At 42.7% G+C, this 18,149-nt stretch overlaps 1 long non-coding RNA gene across 1 annotated transcript; it reads left to right on the top strand.

Annotated features, from left to right (window-relative positions):
* The first annotated feature begins 223 nt into the window (after positions 1–223).
* LOC149970329 (uncharacterized) lies at positions 224–6,075 on the top strand. The gene is made up of 2 exons (XR_016493186.1): positions 224–2,693; positions 5,457–6,075. It is a non-coding gene; the product is annotated as an uncharacterized LOC149970329 (long non-coding RNA).
* The last annotated feature ends 12,074 nt before the right edge of the window (positions 6,076–18,149 follow it).

The raw sequence follows: 18,149 nt of genomic DNA, 5'->3' as shown, positions 1-18,149 counted from the left end.
ACAGGAATGTACATACTCTATATTTACAAAAGTATGTGGACACCCCCTAAAATGAGTGGATTCCGCTATTTCAGCCACACCCTGTTGCTGACAGGTGTATACAATCGAGCACGCAGCCATGTCATCTCCATAGACTAAACATTGGCAGTAGAAGATCTCAGTGACTCTCAATGTTGAAACTGTCATAGGATGCCACCTTTCCAACAAGTCAGTTAGATCAAATTTCTGCCCTGCTAGAGCTGCCCCCGGTCAACTGTAAGTGCTGTTATTGTGAAGTGGAAACGTCTAGGAGCAACAACGTCACAGCCGCAAAGTGGTAGGCCACACAAAGCTGGGGCTGTTTTTCATGGTTCGGGTTTGGCCCCTTAATTCCAATGAAGGGAATCTTAACACTACAGCATACAATGACATTCTAGACAATTCTGTGCTTCCAACTTTGTGGCAACAGTTTGGGGGAAGGCCCTTTCCTGTTTCAGCATGACAATGCCCGCGTGCACAAAGCGAGGTCCATACAGAAATAGTTTGTCGAGATCGGTGTTGAAGAACTTGACTGGCCTGCACAGAGCCTGAACTCAACCCCCATCAAACACCTTTGGGATGAATTGGAAAGCCGACTGTGAGCCAGGCCTAATCACCCAACATCAGTGCCCGACCTCACTAATGCTTGTGGCTGAATGGAAGCAAGTCCCCGCAGCAATGTTCCAACATCTAGTGGAAAGCCTTCCCAGAAGAGTAGAGGCTGTTATAGCAGCAAAAGGGGGGGACCAACTCCATATTAATGCCCATGATTTTGGAATGAGATGTTCGATGAGCAGGTGTCCACATACTTTTGGTCATGCACTGTATCTGGCTGTGTTGTCAAAATCACTACATGTCCTATTGAGTCAAACGACTAGAAACGTCCAGCAACGCCTGTGAATCTCAAAACTGAACTTGAATCCTTAACACTTAGGCTCCTTCCTGTGTGGTGCAGCGGTCTAAGGCACTGCATCTCACTACAGACACCCTGGTTCAAATCCAGGCTGTATCACAGCGGTCTAAGGCTTTGCATCTCAGTGCTAGAGGCGTCACTAGAGACACCCTGGTTCAAATCCAGCGGTCTAAGGCACTGCATCTCACTACAGACACCCTGGTTCAAATCCAGGCTGTATCACAGCGGTCTAAGGCACTGCATCTCAGTGCTACAGGAGTCATTACAGACACCCTGGTTCAATCCTCTGCTGTATCACAACAGGCTGTGATTGGGAGTCCCGTAGTGGTGGCACACAATTGGCCCAGTGTCATCTTGGTTCGGCCATCATAGTAAATAAGAATTTGTTCTTGTTTAACTGGCTTGCCTAGTTGAATAAAAACATAAATAAAATAATTTGCCACTTTTGTCTTATGACACGAGTGACAGATAGCTCGAACCAGTCATGACTGTTCAATAAAAACAACACATTTTCAAGTGAATTTCTTAGTTAAATTATTGTATAACTAGCAAATGGGTTTGGAAGTTGAGGGTGGAGTATTTATGAAGTTAGGCAATGAGGACGAAAACGAGCATAGTTCAGCTAGCCAACTACTTTTGCCAAGGAAAACCGGGGACAGGATATAGCTCGGCGCACATGCGAACTATGCTAATTCAGGACAGATTGTAGTTTTTATGCCTGGATCTCGGGAGCTGTCGGCAAACGGTTTGATTAAAGAAATTCAGACACTGAAACGAATACATCATATTTAAGGAGAACAAATCGATATAAATGCAAGAAATCAGCCGTGACTTTCAATATTAAAACAAAGCTTAAAACGATGTTTGAGTGAACCTGAATCCAGAAGATAAACCCGGTACTCTTACCGCTCTATGTATATGGTATACAGGTAACTGCAAAAACGAAGGGAACACCAACATAAAGAGTCTTAATAGGGGGTTGGGCCACCACGAACCACCAGAACAGCTTCAATGTGCTTTCTCATGTATTCTACAAGTGTCTGAAAGGATTGGTTTAGCCTAGTCAGTTTATTAGTCAGTGTACTTCTGTACCCAATTTGAATCTTAAATAGCCTTGTTTCTACGCAAAAGAGGGATGAGGAAGGACCAGAAATATTTGTGAACTGTTTGATACTGGGGATGATAGAAACACACATTCACTGCGTGCTTAGCGCTTCTCCGTGAGCGGGTTGGATGTAGGTACCTTGAGTCACGGCCCACTCTGCACAGACGTCAATTAAACGTATATTCCACGTTGGTTCAATTTCATTTCATTGAAATGAGTGGAAACAACATTGATTCAACCAGTGTGACAGGTCTCCTGACTACTTTTCCACACTACGCTCTGGACACGATCCATCAGAGTCCCGACAAATATGGTTCGAGAGGATCTTTCTCGAAATGGATGCGCTTAAAATTGGAAGTATTGTTAAGTTCCACAGCAGTTGCTGTAAACTGTGAAAATGTCAAACTTCTAGACTGACTGTCGCCAGTCGGGCTTGCGTCATTAACGGACCAGGCACGGCACTCAGACAATACGGGTTGTATACATCCGCAATGAACAGCAGTCCGAGGGGGCTCTAGGATACTGATGCAAATGGATAACTAGTATCACATGTTCATAGAACTGCATCAGCTTGATGTTGAGAATAAATAAAGAGAGAGCTTCTATGGCGTTTTTGTAGAACATTATTGTTTATAACCTATTATAAACAAATCACAGGTGGGTTTTGTTTCATTGTTTTCTTTATATATTAGGACTCAATAACCTAACATTATGTCGTCACAGTCAGACTTCTTGGGCTAAGGCTAGTAACATTTCGTTCTGGGTGTAGCTCAATAAACAACATAATTGAAACAACCAAATATGATATACTATAGGCTATTATTATCAGAGGCGGCAGGTAGTCTAGTGGTTAAAGCGGTTGGACTAATAACTGAAAGGTTGCAAGATCAAATTCTCGAGCTGACAAGGTAAAGATCTTTTCGTTCTGCCCCCTGAACAAGGCAGTTAACCCACTGTTCCTAGGCCAGTTAACCCACTGTTCCTAGGCCGTCATTGAACATAAGAATTAGTTCTTAACTGACTTGCCTAGTTAAATAAAGGTTAAAAAATAATGATGCCCAGAAAGAGCAGAACATGTGTCCTATTAAAGGGAGGGAGATAGGAGGATAAAACCTGTTCACATGATGGATATCAATTATATACTGTATATACACTGAATAGGTATGAATCACCTGCACTTCGAGAGGCCTTAACAAAGGCTTCCAAACTTGCAGTGACGACAGGCAAAACACACCAAGGACATGGTAAATGTGCTACCTCTCCAGGCTGACCATAGGCATTTCATCTTTGGGGCACTAATACCACCTATAAATTGCATTGATACCCAAACTCTTATTCACAGGCCCCATAAAATGGTTGCTTTTTACAAGGCACGCCTTAAAATATGACAATGAGCCAGAAACAATAATACCAATACCACTAGTGGTCAAAAGGTTTTTGGTGCTCCAAAGATATGGTACTGTTGCTTGGGGCTAAAATCTTGTTTTTCATATACAATAAAAATAACAGCAATGTAACATATTCATTATTTACAGTAAATTGCTGCATTTCGCAATGCACTCTGGGAGATTTTAGATGTAACTGGTGAATGATTACCGTCAGTTCCAATGAAACCTTGGTTTCATTGGTTTCCAAATGGGAGCGTAATTCGACTCCAGGGAATGCAGTAAGTACGGTAAATCTGGAGCGCCAAAAACCTTTTGACCACTAGTGGGTGCACAGTGTTGTTGTTTCTGATTTATTACAATGTTTTAAAGCACGCCTTGAAAAATACAACAATTTTGTTGCACCCGTGAGTGAGAGTTGTGTATCAATTCAACTCACAGGTGGTAGTAGTGACCGAACAATTAAATGTGTATAAGAGACAGATTGAAGTGTCAGTGAGCCCGTTTCTATGGCCTTTGTCTGTTTTTCCCTGTAGTCACTGCAATACATCTGGTTAATATACAGAATATTTGATAAATAAATACAAATGATATATATACAGTACCAGTCAAAAGTTTGGACACCTACCCATTCCAGGGTTTTCCCTTTATTTGTATTATTTTATACATTGTAGAATAATAGTGAAGACATCAAAAACTATGAAATAACACATATGGAATCATGTAGTAACCAAAATAGTGTAAAACAAAATCAAAATATTTGATATATTTCATATTCTTCAAAGTAGCCACCTTTTGCCTTGACGACAGCTTTGCACACTCTTGGCATTCTCTCAACCAGCTTCACCTGGAATGCTTTTTCAACAGTCTTGAAGGAGTTCCCACATATGCTGAGCACTTGTTGGATGCTTTTCCTTCACTCTGTGGTCCAACTCATCCCAAGTCATCTCAATTGGGTTGAGGTCAGGTGATTGTGGAAGGCAGGTCATCTAATGGAGCACTCCATTACTCTCCTTCTTGGTCAAATAGCCCTTACACAGCTTGGAGGTGTCATCATTGTCCTGTTGAAAAACAGATGATAGTCCCACTAAGCGCAAACCAGATGGGATGGCGTATCGCTGCAGAATGCTGTGGTAGCCATGCTGGTTAAGTGTGCCTTGAATTATAAATAAATCACTGACAGTGTCACCCGCAAGGCACCATCACACCTCCTCCTCCATCCTTCACGGTGGGAACCACACATGCGGAGATCATCTGTTCACCTACTCCGTGTCTCACAAAGACACGGCTGTTGGAACCAAAAATCTCAAATTTGGACTCATCAGACCAAAGGACAGATTTCTACCGGTCTAATGTCCATTGCTTGTGTTTCTTGGCCCAAGCAAGTCTCTTCTTATTATTGGTGTCCTTTTGTAGTGGTTTCTTTGCAGTAATTCAACCATTTTTCCGTATTGACTGACCTTCATGTCTTAAAGTATTGATGGACTGTCGTTTGTCTTTGCTTATTTGAACTGTTCTTGCCATAATATGGACTTGGTCTTTTACTAAATAGCACTATCTTCTGTATACCACCCCTACCTTGTCACAACACAACTGATTGGCTCAAACACATTGAGAAGGAAAGAAATTCCATAAATTAACTTTTAACAAGGCACACCTGTTAATTTAAATGCATTTCAGGTGACTACCTCATGAAGCTGGTTGAGAGAATTCCAAGAGTGTGCAGAGCTGTCGTCAAGGCAAAGGGTGGCTACTTTGAAGAAGCTCAAATATAAAATATATTTTGATTTGTTTAAGACTTTTTTTGGTTACTACATGACTCCATATGTGTTATTTCATAGTTGTGATGTCTTCACTATTATTCTACAATATAGAAAATAGTACAAATAAAGAACAACCCTTGGATGAGACTTTGGACTGGTACCGCCCGCACGCACGCACACACACACGCACACACGCACACACACACAGCCTCTGGAATGTATTCATAACTTTCATAAAATTTTCATCAAGGATCTCTCTGTACTTTGCGTAGGGATGGTGACAGGTTTCCTCCAAACGTGATGCTTGACATTCAGGCCGAAGATGGTTATCCTTCTGGAAGGTTCTCCCATCTCCACAGAGGAACTCCAGAACTCTGTCAGAATGACCATCAAAGGTTCTTGGTCACCTCCCTGACCAAGGCTCTTCTCCCCGATTGCTCAGTTTGGCCGGGCGGCCAGCTCTAGGAAGAGTCTTGGTGGTTCCAAACTTCATCCATTTAATAAGAATGATTGAAGCCACTTTGTTCTTGAGAACTTTCAATGTTGCAGAACTTTTTTGGTACCCTTCTCCAGATCTGTGACTCAACACAATCCTGTCTTGGAGCTCGACGGACAATTCCTTCGACCTCATGGCTTGTTTTTTGCTCTGACATGCACTGCCAACTGTGGGACCTTATATAGACAGGTGTGTGCCTTTCCAAATCATGTCCAATTAATTTTATTTTTTAAAGTTGTAAAAACATAAAATATATTCAGTGGAAACAAGATGTACCTGAGCTCATTTTCGAGTCTCATAGCGAAGGGTTTGAATACTTATGTAAATAAGGTATTTCTGTTTTTTATTTGTACTAACATTGCAAAAAATTATTAAAACCTGTTTTCGCTTTGTCATTATGGGGTATTGTTTGTGGATTGATGATGAAACACATGTATTTAATCCATTTTAGAATAAGTCTGTAATGTAACAACATGTGGACAAAGGGAAGGGGTCTGAATACTTTCCGAATGCACTGTGTCCAGGTAACTGCCAAAATAAAGGAAACACTTGAGTACATTTTTTTTAAATAAAAAAAAAAAAAAAATGTAACCTTTATTTAACCTGGCAAATCAGTTAAGAACAAATTCTTAATTACAATGACAGCCTACACCAGCCAAACCCGGATGATGCCCGGCCAATTGTGCGCCGCCTTATGGGACTCCCAATCACGGCCAGTTAAGATATAGCCTGGAATCAAACCAAGGTGTCTGTAGTGACGCCTCAAGCGCTGAGATGCAGTGCCTTAGACCCCTGCGCCACTCGGGAATATATCGAGAGTATATCGAAAGCAGGTGCTTCCACATAAGTGTGGTTCCTGAGATAAGTAAGCAATTAACATCCCATGTATCCCATAATGCTGGTTAGGCCATTATTTTGGCTACGATGGCTATGCCCCCATAGGGTGATAATGCCCCCACCCACAGGTCACTGAATGGTTTGATGAACATGAAAATGATGTAAACCATATGCCATCTCGTAGCCACAAGAACCCAATTGAACACGTATGGGAGATTCTGGAGTGGCGACAGTGTTTTCCACCACCATCAACAAACCACCAAGTGATGGGACTTCTAGTTGAAGAATGGTGTCACATCCCTCCAATAGAGTTCCAGACACTTGTAGATTGAATGCTAAGGTGCACGGAAGCTGTTCTAGCTGCTGGTGGGCCATCTCCCTATGAAGACACTTGGTGTTGGTGTTTCCTTTATTTTGGCAGTTACCTGTATATAGAAGGACTATTTGGAAAAATGACTTCCAGACTGGGAGCTGCAGCAGAACCAGATGGAGATGGAGAGGGAGAGAGAGAGGAGGGGGGAAAGATGGAGAGAGAGAGAGAGAGGAGGGGGGAGAGATGGAGAGAGAGAGAGAGAGAGAGGAGGGGGGAGAGAGAGATGGAGAGCGAGAGAGAGGGGAGAGGGAGAGGGAGAGGGGAGGGAAAGGAGAGGGGAGAGAGAGAGGGGGGGAGAGATGGAGAGAAGAGTGGGGGAGAGGGGGGAGAGAGAGATGGAGAGAGAGAGGGGAGAGGAGGGGGGAGAGAGAGACAGAGAGAGAGGGGGGAGAGACTTACAGGCAACCAGCAGGACAAACAGGAAGTGCAGGGAGAGAGATACAGACAATCAGCAGGACAAACAGGAAGTGCAGGGAGAGACATACAGACAACCAGCAGGACAAACAGGATGTGCTCTCCGGGGCTCAAGGAGGCAACCCGTAGACACATCCACATTATTAGCCCAGTGCCAAACCTCAGCCTCGCACTACAACCCAGTAAATTACCCAGAGACTTCATTTAGTCAGACCGCAAGAACTCTCTCTGTGTGCTTGTGTCCCAAATGGCACCCCATTCTCTATATTGTGCACTACTTTTGACCAGGGACCATAGGGCTCTGATCACAAGTAATCCACTAGGAGATGGGGTGTCATTTGGAATGTATTCTCTGTTATGTGGAGGAGATGTTTCGAAACAAGTGCCCCTCACAGGACCTATCAGTCAGAAACAAAACAATAGAAAAGTACAATGGAATGTATGGGAACCAGAGTTAATATGGGTTTCTATGGGAACCAGAGTTAATATGGGTTGGCTATGGGAACCAGAGTTAATATGGGTTTCTATGGGAACCAGAGTTCATATGGGTTGGCTATGGGAACCAGAGTTAATATGGGTTGCTATGGGAACCAGAGTTAATATGGGTTTCTATGGGAACCAGAGATAATATGGGTTGCTATGGGAACCAGCGTTAATATGGGTTTCTATGGGAACCAGAGTTAATATGGGTTTCTATGGGAACCAGAGTTAATATGGGTTGGCTATGGGAACCAGAGTTAATATGGGTTGCTATGGGAACCAGAGTTAATATGGGTTTCTAAGGGAACCAGAGTTAATATGGGTTGGCTATGGGAACCAGAGTTAATATGGGTTGCTATGGGAACCAGAGTTAATATGGCTTTCTGTGGGAGCCAGAGTTAATATGGGTTTCTATGGGAGCCAGAGTTAATATGGGTTGCTATAGGTACCATAATTAATATGGGTTGCTATGGGAACCAGAGTTAATATGGGTTTCTATGGGAACCAGAGTTAATATGGGTTTCTATGGGAACCAGAGTTAATATGGGTTTCTATGGGAACCAGAGTTAATATGGGTTGGCTATGGGAACCAGAGTTAATATGGGTTTCTATGGGAACCAGAGTTAATATGGGTTGGCTATGGGAACCAGAGTTAATATGGGTTTCTATGGGAACCAGAGTTAATATGTGTTGGCCATGGGAACCAGAGTTAATATGGGTTGCTATGGGAACCAGAGTTAATATGGGTTGGCAATGGGAACCAGGGTTAATATGGGTTGCTATGGGAACCAGAGTTAATATGGGTTTCGGTGGGAACCAGAGTTAATATGGGTTTCTATGGGAACCAGAGTTAATATGGGTTGGCTATGGAAATCAGAGTTAATATGGGTTCCTATGGGAACCAGGGTTAATATGGGTTTCTATGGGAACCAGAGTTAATATGGGTTTCTATGGGAACCAGAGTTAATATGGGTTGGCTATGGGAACCAGAGTTAATATGGGTTTCTATGGGAACCAGAGTTAATATGGGTTGGCTATGGGAACCAGAGTTAATGTGGGTTTCTATGGGAACCAGAGTTAATATGGGTTTCTATGGGAACCAGAGTTCATATGGGTTGCTATGGGAACCAGAGTTAATATGGGTTTCTATGGGAACCAGAGTTAATATGGGTTGGCCATGGGAACCAGAGTTAATATGGGTTGCTATGGGAGCAAGAGTTAACATGGGTTTCTATGGGAGCCAAAGTTAATATGGGTTGCTATAGGAACCATAATTAATATCGGTTGCTATGGGAACCAGAGTTAATATGGGTTGGCTATGGGAACCAGGGTTAATATGGGTTGGCTATGGGAACCAGGGTTAATATGGGTTGCTATGGGAACCAGAGTTAATATGGGTTTCTGTGGGAACCAGAGTTAATATGGGTTTCTATGGGAACCAGAGTTAATATGGGTTGGCTATGGAAATCAGAGTTAATATGGGCTCTTATGGGAACCAGGGTTAATATGGATTTCTATGGGAACCAGAGTTAATATGGGGTGCTATGGGAACCAGAGTTAATGTGGGTTGGCCATGGGAACCAGAGTTAATATGGGGTGCTATGGGAACCAGAGTTAATATGGGTTGGCCATGGGAACCAGAGTTAATATGGGGTGCTATGGGAACCAGAGTTAATATGGGTTTCTATGGGAACCAGAGTTAATATGGGTTGGCCATGGGAACCAGAGTTAATATGGGTTCCTATGGGAACCAGAGTTAATATGGGTTTCTATGGGAACCAGAGTTAATATGGGTTTCTATGGGAACCAGAGTTAATATGGGTTTCTATGGGAACCAGAGTTAATATGGGTTTCTATGGGAACCAGAGTTAATATGGGTTGGCTATGGGAACCAGAGTTAATATGGGTTGGCTATGGGAACCAGAGTTAATGTGGGCTTCTATGGGAACCAGAGTTAATATGGGTTGCTATGGGAACCAGAGTTCATATGGGTTTCTATGGGAACCAGAGTTAATATGGCTTTCTATGGGAACCAGAGTTAATATGGGTTTCTATGGGAACCAGAGTTAATATGGGTTTCTATGGGAACCAGAGTTAATATGGGTTTCTATGGGAACCAGAGTTAATATGGGTTGGCTATGGGAACCAGAGTTAATATGGGTTGGCTATGGGAACCAGAGTTAATGTGGGCTTCTATGGGAACCAGAGTTAATATGGGTTGCTATGGGAACCAGAGTTCATATGGGTTTCTATGGGAACCAGAGTTAATATGTGTTGGCTATGGGAACCAGAGTTAATATGGGTTCCTATGGGAACCAGGGTTAATATGGGTTTCTATGGGAACCAGAGTTAATATGGGTTGCTATGGGAGCCAAAGTTAATATGGGTTTCTGTGGGAGCAAGAGTTAATATGGGTTTCTGTGGAAGCCAGAGTTAATATGGGTTTCTATTGGAGCCAGAGTAAATATGGGTTGCTATAGGAACCATAATTTATATGGGTTGCTATGGGAACCAGAGTTAATATAGGTTGGCCATGGGAACCAGAGTTAATATGGGGTGCTATGGGAACCAGAGTTAACATGGGTTTCTATGGGAACCACAGTTAATATGGGTTGGCCATGGGAACCAGAGTTAATATGGGTTCCTATGGGAACCAGGGTTAATATGGGTTGGCTATGGGAACCAGAGTTAATATGGGGTGCAATGGGAACCAGAGTTTATATGGGTTGCTATGGGAACCAGAGTTAATATGGGTTTCTGTGGAAGCCAGAGTTAATATGGGTTTCTATTGGAGCCAGAGTAAATATGGGTTGCTATAGGAACCATAATTTATATGGGTTGCTATGGGAACCAGAGTTAATATGGGTTTCTATGGGAACCAGAGTTAATATGGGTTGGCTATGGGACCCAGAGTTAATATGGGTTTCTATGGGAACCAGAGTTAATATGGGTTTCTACTGGAACCAGAGTTAATATGGGTTTCTATGGGAACCAGAGTTAATATGGGTTGGCTATGGGAACCAGAGTTAATATGGGTTTCTATGGGAACCAGAGTTAATATGGATTGGCTATGGGAACCAGAGTTAATATGGCTTCCTATGGGAACCAGGGTTAATATGGGTTTCTATGGGAACCAGAGTTAATATGGGGTGCTAGGGGAACCAGAGTTAATATGGGTTGGCCATGGGAACCAGAGTTAATATGGGTTGCTATGGGAACCAGAGTTCATATGGGTTTCTATGGGAACCAGAGTTAATATGTGTTGGCTATGGGAACCAGAGTTAATATGGGTTCCTATGGGAACCAGGGTTAATATGGGTTTCTATGGGAACCAGAGTTAATATGGGTTGCTATGGGAACCACAGTTCATATGTGTTTCTGTGGGAGCAAGAGTTAATATGGGTTTCTATGGGAGCCAGAGTTAATACGAGTTGTTATAGGAACCATAATTAATATGGGTTGCTATGGGAACCAGAGTTAATATGGGTTTCTATGGGAACCAGAGTTAATATGGGTTTCTATGGGAGCCAGAGTTAATATGGGTTGCTATGGGAACCAGAGTTAATATGGCTTTCTGTGGGAGCCAGAGTTAATATGGGTTTCTATGGGAGCCAGAGTTAATATGGGTTGCTATAGGAACCATAATTAATATGGGTTGCTATGGGAACCAGAGTTAATATGGGTTTCTATGGGAACCAGAGTTAATATGGGTTTCTATGGGAACCAGAGTTAATATGGGTTTCTATGGGAACCAGAGTTAATATGGGTTGGCTATGGGAACCAGAGTTAATATGGGTTTCTATGGGAACCAGAGTTAATTTGGGTTGGCTATGGGAACCAGAGTTAATATGGGTTTCTATGGGAACCAGAGTTAATATGTGTTGGCCATGGGAACCAGAGTTAATATGGGCTGCTATGGGAGCAAGAGTTAATATGGGTTTCTATGGGAGCCAGGGTTAATATGGGTTGGCTATGGGAACCAGGGTTAATATGGGTTGCTATGGGAACCAGAGTTAATATGGGTTGGCTATGGAAATCAGAGTTAATATGTGTTGGCCATGGGAACCAGAGTTAATATGGGTTGCTATGGGAACCAGAGTTAATATGGGTTGGCAATGGGAACCAGGGTTAATATGGGTTGCTATGGGAACCAGAGTTAATATGGGTTTCGGTGGGAACCAGAGTTAATATGGGTTTCTATGGGAACCAGAGTTAATATGGGTTGGCTATGGAAATCAGAGTTAATATGGGTTCCTATGGGAACCAGGGTTAATATGGGTTTCTATGGGAACCAGAGTTAATATGGGTTGGCTATGGGAACCAGAGTTAATATGGGTTTCTATGGGAACCAGAGTTAATATGGGTTGGCTATGGGAACCAGAGTTAATGTGGGTTTCTATGGGAACCAGAGTTAATATGGGTTTCTATGGGAACCAGAGTTCATATGGGTTGCTATGGGAACCAGAGTTAATATGGGTTTCTATGGGAACCAGAGTTAATATGGGTTGGCCATGGGAACCAGAGTTAATATGGGTTGCTATGGGAGCAAGAGTTAACATGGGTTTCTATGGGAGCCAAAGTTAATATGGGTTGCTATAGGAACCATAATTAATATCGGTTGCTATGGGAACCAGAGTTAATATGGGTTGGCTATGGGAACCAGGGTTAATATGGGTTGGCTATGGGAACCAGGGTTAATATGGGTTGCTATGGGAACCAGAGTTAATATGGGTTGGCTATGGAAATCAGAGTTAATATGGGCTCTTATGGGAACCAGGGTTAATATGGATTTCTATGGGAACCAGAGTTAATATGGGGTGCTATGGGAACCAGAGTTAATGTGGGTTGGCCATGGGAACCAGAGTTAATATGGGGTGCTATGGGAACCAGAGTTAATATGGGTTGGCCATGGGAACCAGAGTTAATATGGGGTGCTATGGGAACCAGAGTTAATATGGGTTTCTATGGGAACCAGAGTTAATATGGGTTGGCCATGGGAACCAGAGTTAATATGGGTTCCTATGGGAACCAGAGTTAATATGGGTTTCTATGGGAACCAGAGTTAATATGGGTTTCTATGGGAACCAGAGTTAATATGGGTTTCTATGGGAACCAGAGTTAATATGGGTTTCTATGGGAACCAGAGTTAATATGGGTTGGCTATGGGAACCAGAGTTAATGTGGGTTTCTATGGGAACCAGAGTTAATATGGGTTGGCTATGGGAACCAGAGTTAATGTGGGCTTCTATGGGAACCAGAGTTAATATGGGTTGCTATGGGAACCAGAGTTCATATGGGTTTCTATGGGAACCAGAGTTAATGTGTGTTGGCTATGGGAACCAGAGTTAATATGGGTTCCTATGGGAACCAGGGTTAATATGGGTTTCTATGGGAACCAGAGTTAATATGGGTTGCTATGGGAGCCAAAGTTAATATGGGTTTCTGTGGGAGCAAGAGTTAATATGGGTTTCTATGGGAGCCAGAGTTAATACGAGTTGCTATAGGAACCATAATTAATATGGGTTGCTATGGGAACCAGAGTTAATATGGGTTTCTATGGGAACCAGGGTTAATATGGGTTGCTATGGGAACCAGAGTTAATATGGGTTTCTGTGGGAACCAGAGTTAATATGGGTTTCTATGGGAACCAGAGTTAATATGGGTTGGCTATGGAAATCAGAGTTTATATGGGTTCCTATGGGAACCAGGGTTAATATGGGTTTCTATGGGAACCAGAGTTAATATGGGGTGCTATGGGAACCAGAGTTAATATAGGTTGGCCATGGGAACCAGAGTTAATATGGGGTGCTATGGGAACCAGAGTTAACATGGGTTTCTATGGGAACCACAGTTAATATGGGTTGGCCATGGGAACCAGAGTTAATATGGGTTCCTATGGGAACCAGGGTTAATATGGGTTGGCTATGGGAACCAGAGTTAATATGGGGTGCAATGGGAACCAGAGTTTATATGGGTTGCTATGGGAACCAGAGTTAATATGGGTTTCTGTGGAAGCCAGAGTTAATATGGGTTTCTATTGGAGCCAGAGTAAATATGGGTTGCTATAGGAACCATAATTTATATGGGTTGCTATGGGAACCAGAGTTAATATGGGTTTCTATGGGAACCAGAGTTAATATGGGTTGGCTATGGGACCCAGAGTTAATATGGGTTTCTATGGGAACCAGAGTTAATATGGGTTTCTATGGGAACCAGGGTTAATATGGGTTGCTATGGGAACCAGAGTTAATATGGGTTTCTGTGGGAACCAGAGTTAATATGGGTTTCTATGGGAACCAGAGTTAATATGGGTTGGCTATGGAAATCAGAGTTTATATGGGTTCCTATGGGAACCAGGGTTAATATGGGTTTCTATGGGAACCAGAGTTAATATGGGGTGCTATGGGAACCAGAGTTAATATAGGTTGGCCATGGGAACCAGAGTTAATATGGGGTGCTATGGGAACCAGAGTTAACATGGGTTTCTATGGGAACCACAGTTAATATGGGTTGGCCATGGGAACCAGAGTTAATATGGGTTCCTATGGGAACCAGGGTTAATATGGGTTGGCTATGGGAACCAGAGTTAATATGGGGTGCAATGGGAACCAGAGTTTATATGGGTTGCTATGGGAACCAGAGTTAATATGGGTTTCTGTGGAAGCCAGAGTTAATATGGGTTTCTATTGGAGCCAGAGTAAATATGGGTTGCTATAGGAACCATAATTTATATGGGTTGCTATGGGAACCAGAGTTAATATGGGTTTCTATGGGAACCAGAGTTAATATGGGTTGGCTATGGGACCCAGAGTTAATATGGGTTTCTATGGGAACCAGAGTTAATATGGGTTTCTACTGGAACCAGAGTTAATATGGGTTTCTATGGGAACCAGAGTTAATATGGGTTGGCTATGGGAACCAGAGTTAATATGGGTTTCTATGGGAACCAGAGTTAATATGGGTTTCTACTGGAACCAGAGTTCATATGGGTTTCTATGGGAACCAGAGTTAATATGTGTTGGCTATGGGAACCAGAGTTAATATGGGTTCCTATGGGAACCAGGGTTAATATGGGTTTCTATGGGAACCAGAGTTAATATGGGTTGCTATGGGAACCACAGTTCATATGGGTTTCTGTGGGAGCAAGAGTTAATATGGGTTTCTATGGGAGCCAGAGTTAATACGAGTTGCTATAGGAACCATAATTAATATGGGTTGCTATGGGAACCAGAGTTAATATGGGTTTCTATGGGAACCAGAGTTAATATGGGTTTCTATGGGAGCCAGAGTTAATATGGGTTGCTATGGGAACCAGAGTTAATATGGCTTTCTGTGGGAGCCAGAGTTAATATGGGTTTCTATGGGAGCCAGAGTTAATATGGGTTGCTATAGGAACCATAATTAATATGGGTTGCTATGGGAACCAGAGTTAATATGGGTTTCTATGGGAACCAGAGTTAATATGGGTTTCTATGGGAACCAGAGTTAATATGGGTTTCTATGGGAACCAGAGTTAATATGGGTTGGCTATGGGAACCAGAGTTAATATGGGTTTCTATGGGAACCAGAGTTAATATGGGTTGGCTATGGGAACCAGAGTTAATATGGGTTTCTATGGGAACCAGAGTTAATATGTGTTGGCCATGGGAACCAGAGTTAATATGGGTTGCTATGGGAGCAAGAGTTAATATGGGTTTCTATGGGAGCCAGGGTTAATATGGGTTGGCTATGGGAACCAGGGTTAATATGGGTTGCTATGGGAACCAGAGTTAATATGGGTTTCTGTGGGAACCAGAGTTAATATGGGTTTCTATGGGAACCAGAGTTAATATGGGTTGGCTATGGAAATCAGAGTTAATATGGGCTCCTATGGGAACCAGGGTTAATATGGGTTTCTATGGGAACCAGAGTTAATATGGGGTGCTATGGGAACCAGAGTTAATATGGGTTGGCCATGGGAACCAGAGTTAATATGGGGTGCTATGGGAACCAGAGTTAATATGGGTTGGCCATGGGAACCAGAGTTAATATGGGTTGGCCATGGGAACCAGAGTTAATATGGGTTCCTATGGGAACCAGAGTTAATATGGGTTTCTATGGGAACCAGAGTTAATATGGGTTGGCTATGGGAACCAGAGTTAATATGGGTTGCTATGGGAACCAGAGTTAATATGGCTTTCTGTGGGAGCCAGAGTTAATATGGGTTTCTATGGGAGCCAGAGTTAATATGGGTTGCTATAGGAACCATAATTAATATGGGTTGCTATGGGAACCAGAGTTAATATGGGTTTCTATGGGAACCAGAGTTAATATGGGTTTCTATGGGAACCAGAGTTAATATGGGTTTCTATGGGAACCAGAGTTAATATGGGTTGGCTATGGGAACCAGAGTTAATATGGGTTTCTATGGGAACCAGAGTTAATATGGGTTGGCTATGGGAACCAGAGTTAATATGGGTTTCTATGGGAACCAGAGTTAATATGTGTTGGCCATGGGAACCAGAGTTAATATGGGTTGCTATGGGAGCAAGAGTTAATATGGGTTTCTATGGGAGCCAGGGTTAATATGGGTTGGCTATGGGAACCAGGGTTAATATGGGTTGCTATGGGAACCAGAGTTAATATGGGTTTCTGTGGGAACCAGAGTTAATATGGGTTTCTATGGGAACCAGAGTTAATATGGGTTGGCTATGGAAATCAGAGTTAATATGGGCTCCTATGGGAACCAGGGTTAATATGGGTTTCTATGGGAACCAGAGTTAATATGGGGTGCTATGGGAACCAGAGTTAATATGGGTTGGCCATGGGAACCAGAGTTAATATGGGGTGCTATGGGAACCAGAGTTAATATGGGTTCCTATGGGAACCAGGGTTAATATGGGTTGGCTATGGGAACCAGAGTTAATATGGGGTGCAATGGGAACCAGAGTTTATATGGGTTGCTATGGGAACCAGAGTTAATATGGGTTTCTGTGGAAGCCAGAGTTAATATGGGTTTCTATTGGAGCCAGAGTAAATATGGGTTGCTATAGGAACCATAATTTATATGGGTTGCTATGGGAACCAGAGTTAATATGGGTTTCTATGGGAACCAGAGTTAATATGGGTTGGCTATGGGACCCAGAGTTAATATGGGTTTCTATGGGAACCAGAGTTAATATGGGTTTCTACTGGAACCAGAGTTAATATGGGTTTCTATGGGAACCAGAGTTAATATGGGTTGGCTATGGGAACCAGAGTTAATATGGGTTTCTATGGGAACCAGAGTTAATATGGATTGGCTATGGGAACCAGAGTTAATATGGCTTCCTATGGGAACCAGGGTTAATATGGGTTTCTATGGGAACCAGAGTTAATATGGGGTGCTAGGGGAACCAGAGTTAATATGGGTTGGCCATGGGAACCAGAGTTAATATGGGTTGCTATGGGAACCAGAGTTCATATGGGTTTCTATGGGAACCAGAGTTAATATGTGTTGGCTATGGGAACCAGAGTTAATATGGGTTCCTATGGGAACCAGGGTTAATATGGGTTTCTATGGGAACCAGAGTTAATATGGGTTGCTATGGGAACCACAGTTCATATGGGTTTCTGTGGGAGCAAGAGTTAATATGGGTTTCTATGGGAGCCAGAGTTAATACGAGTTGCTATAGGAACCATAATTAATATGGGTTGCTATGGGAACCAGAGTTAATATGGGTTTCTATGGGAACCAGAGTTAATATGGGTTTCTATGGGAGCCAGAGTTAATATGGGTTGCTATGGGAACCAGAGTTAATATGGCTTTCTGTGGGAGCCAGAGTTAATATGGGTTTCTATGGGAGCCAGAGTTAATATGGGTTGCTATAGGAACCATAATTAATATGGGTTGCTATGGGAACCAGAGTTAATATGGGTTTCTATGGGAACCAGAGTTAATATGGGTTTCTATGGGAACCAGAGTTAATATGGGTTTCTATGGGAACCAGAGTTAATATGGGTTGGCTATGGGAACCAGAGTTAATATGGGTTTCTATGGGAACCAGAGTTAATATGGGTTGGCTATGGGAACCAGAGTTAATATGGGTTTCTATGGGAACCAGAGTTAATATGTGTTGGCCATGGGAACCAGAGTTAATATGGGTTGGCCATGGGAGCAAGAGTTAATATGGGTTTCTATGGGAGCCAGGGTTAATATGGGTTGGCTATGGGAACCAGGGTTAATATGGGTTGCTATGGGAACCAGAGTTAATATGGGTTTCTGTGGGAACCAGAGTTAATATGGGTTTCTATGGGAACCAGAGTTAATATGGGTTGGCTATGGAAATCAGAGTTAATATGGGCTCCTATGGGAACCAGGGTTAATATGGGTTTCTATGGGAACCA

The sequence above is a fragment of the Oncorhynchus mykiss genome, chromosome 29, assembly GCF_057628025.1.
Source record: "Oncorhynchus mykiss isolate SJ-2025 chromosome 29, ASM5762802v1, whole genome shotgun sequence".
Lineage (NCBI taxonomy): Eukaryota > Metazoa > Chordata > Actinopteri > Salmoniformes > Salmonidae > Oncorhynchus > Oncorhynchus mykiss.
This window is presented reverse-complemented; position numbering and strand designations above follow the sequence as displayed.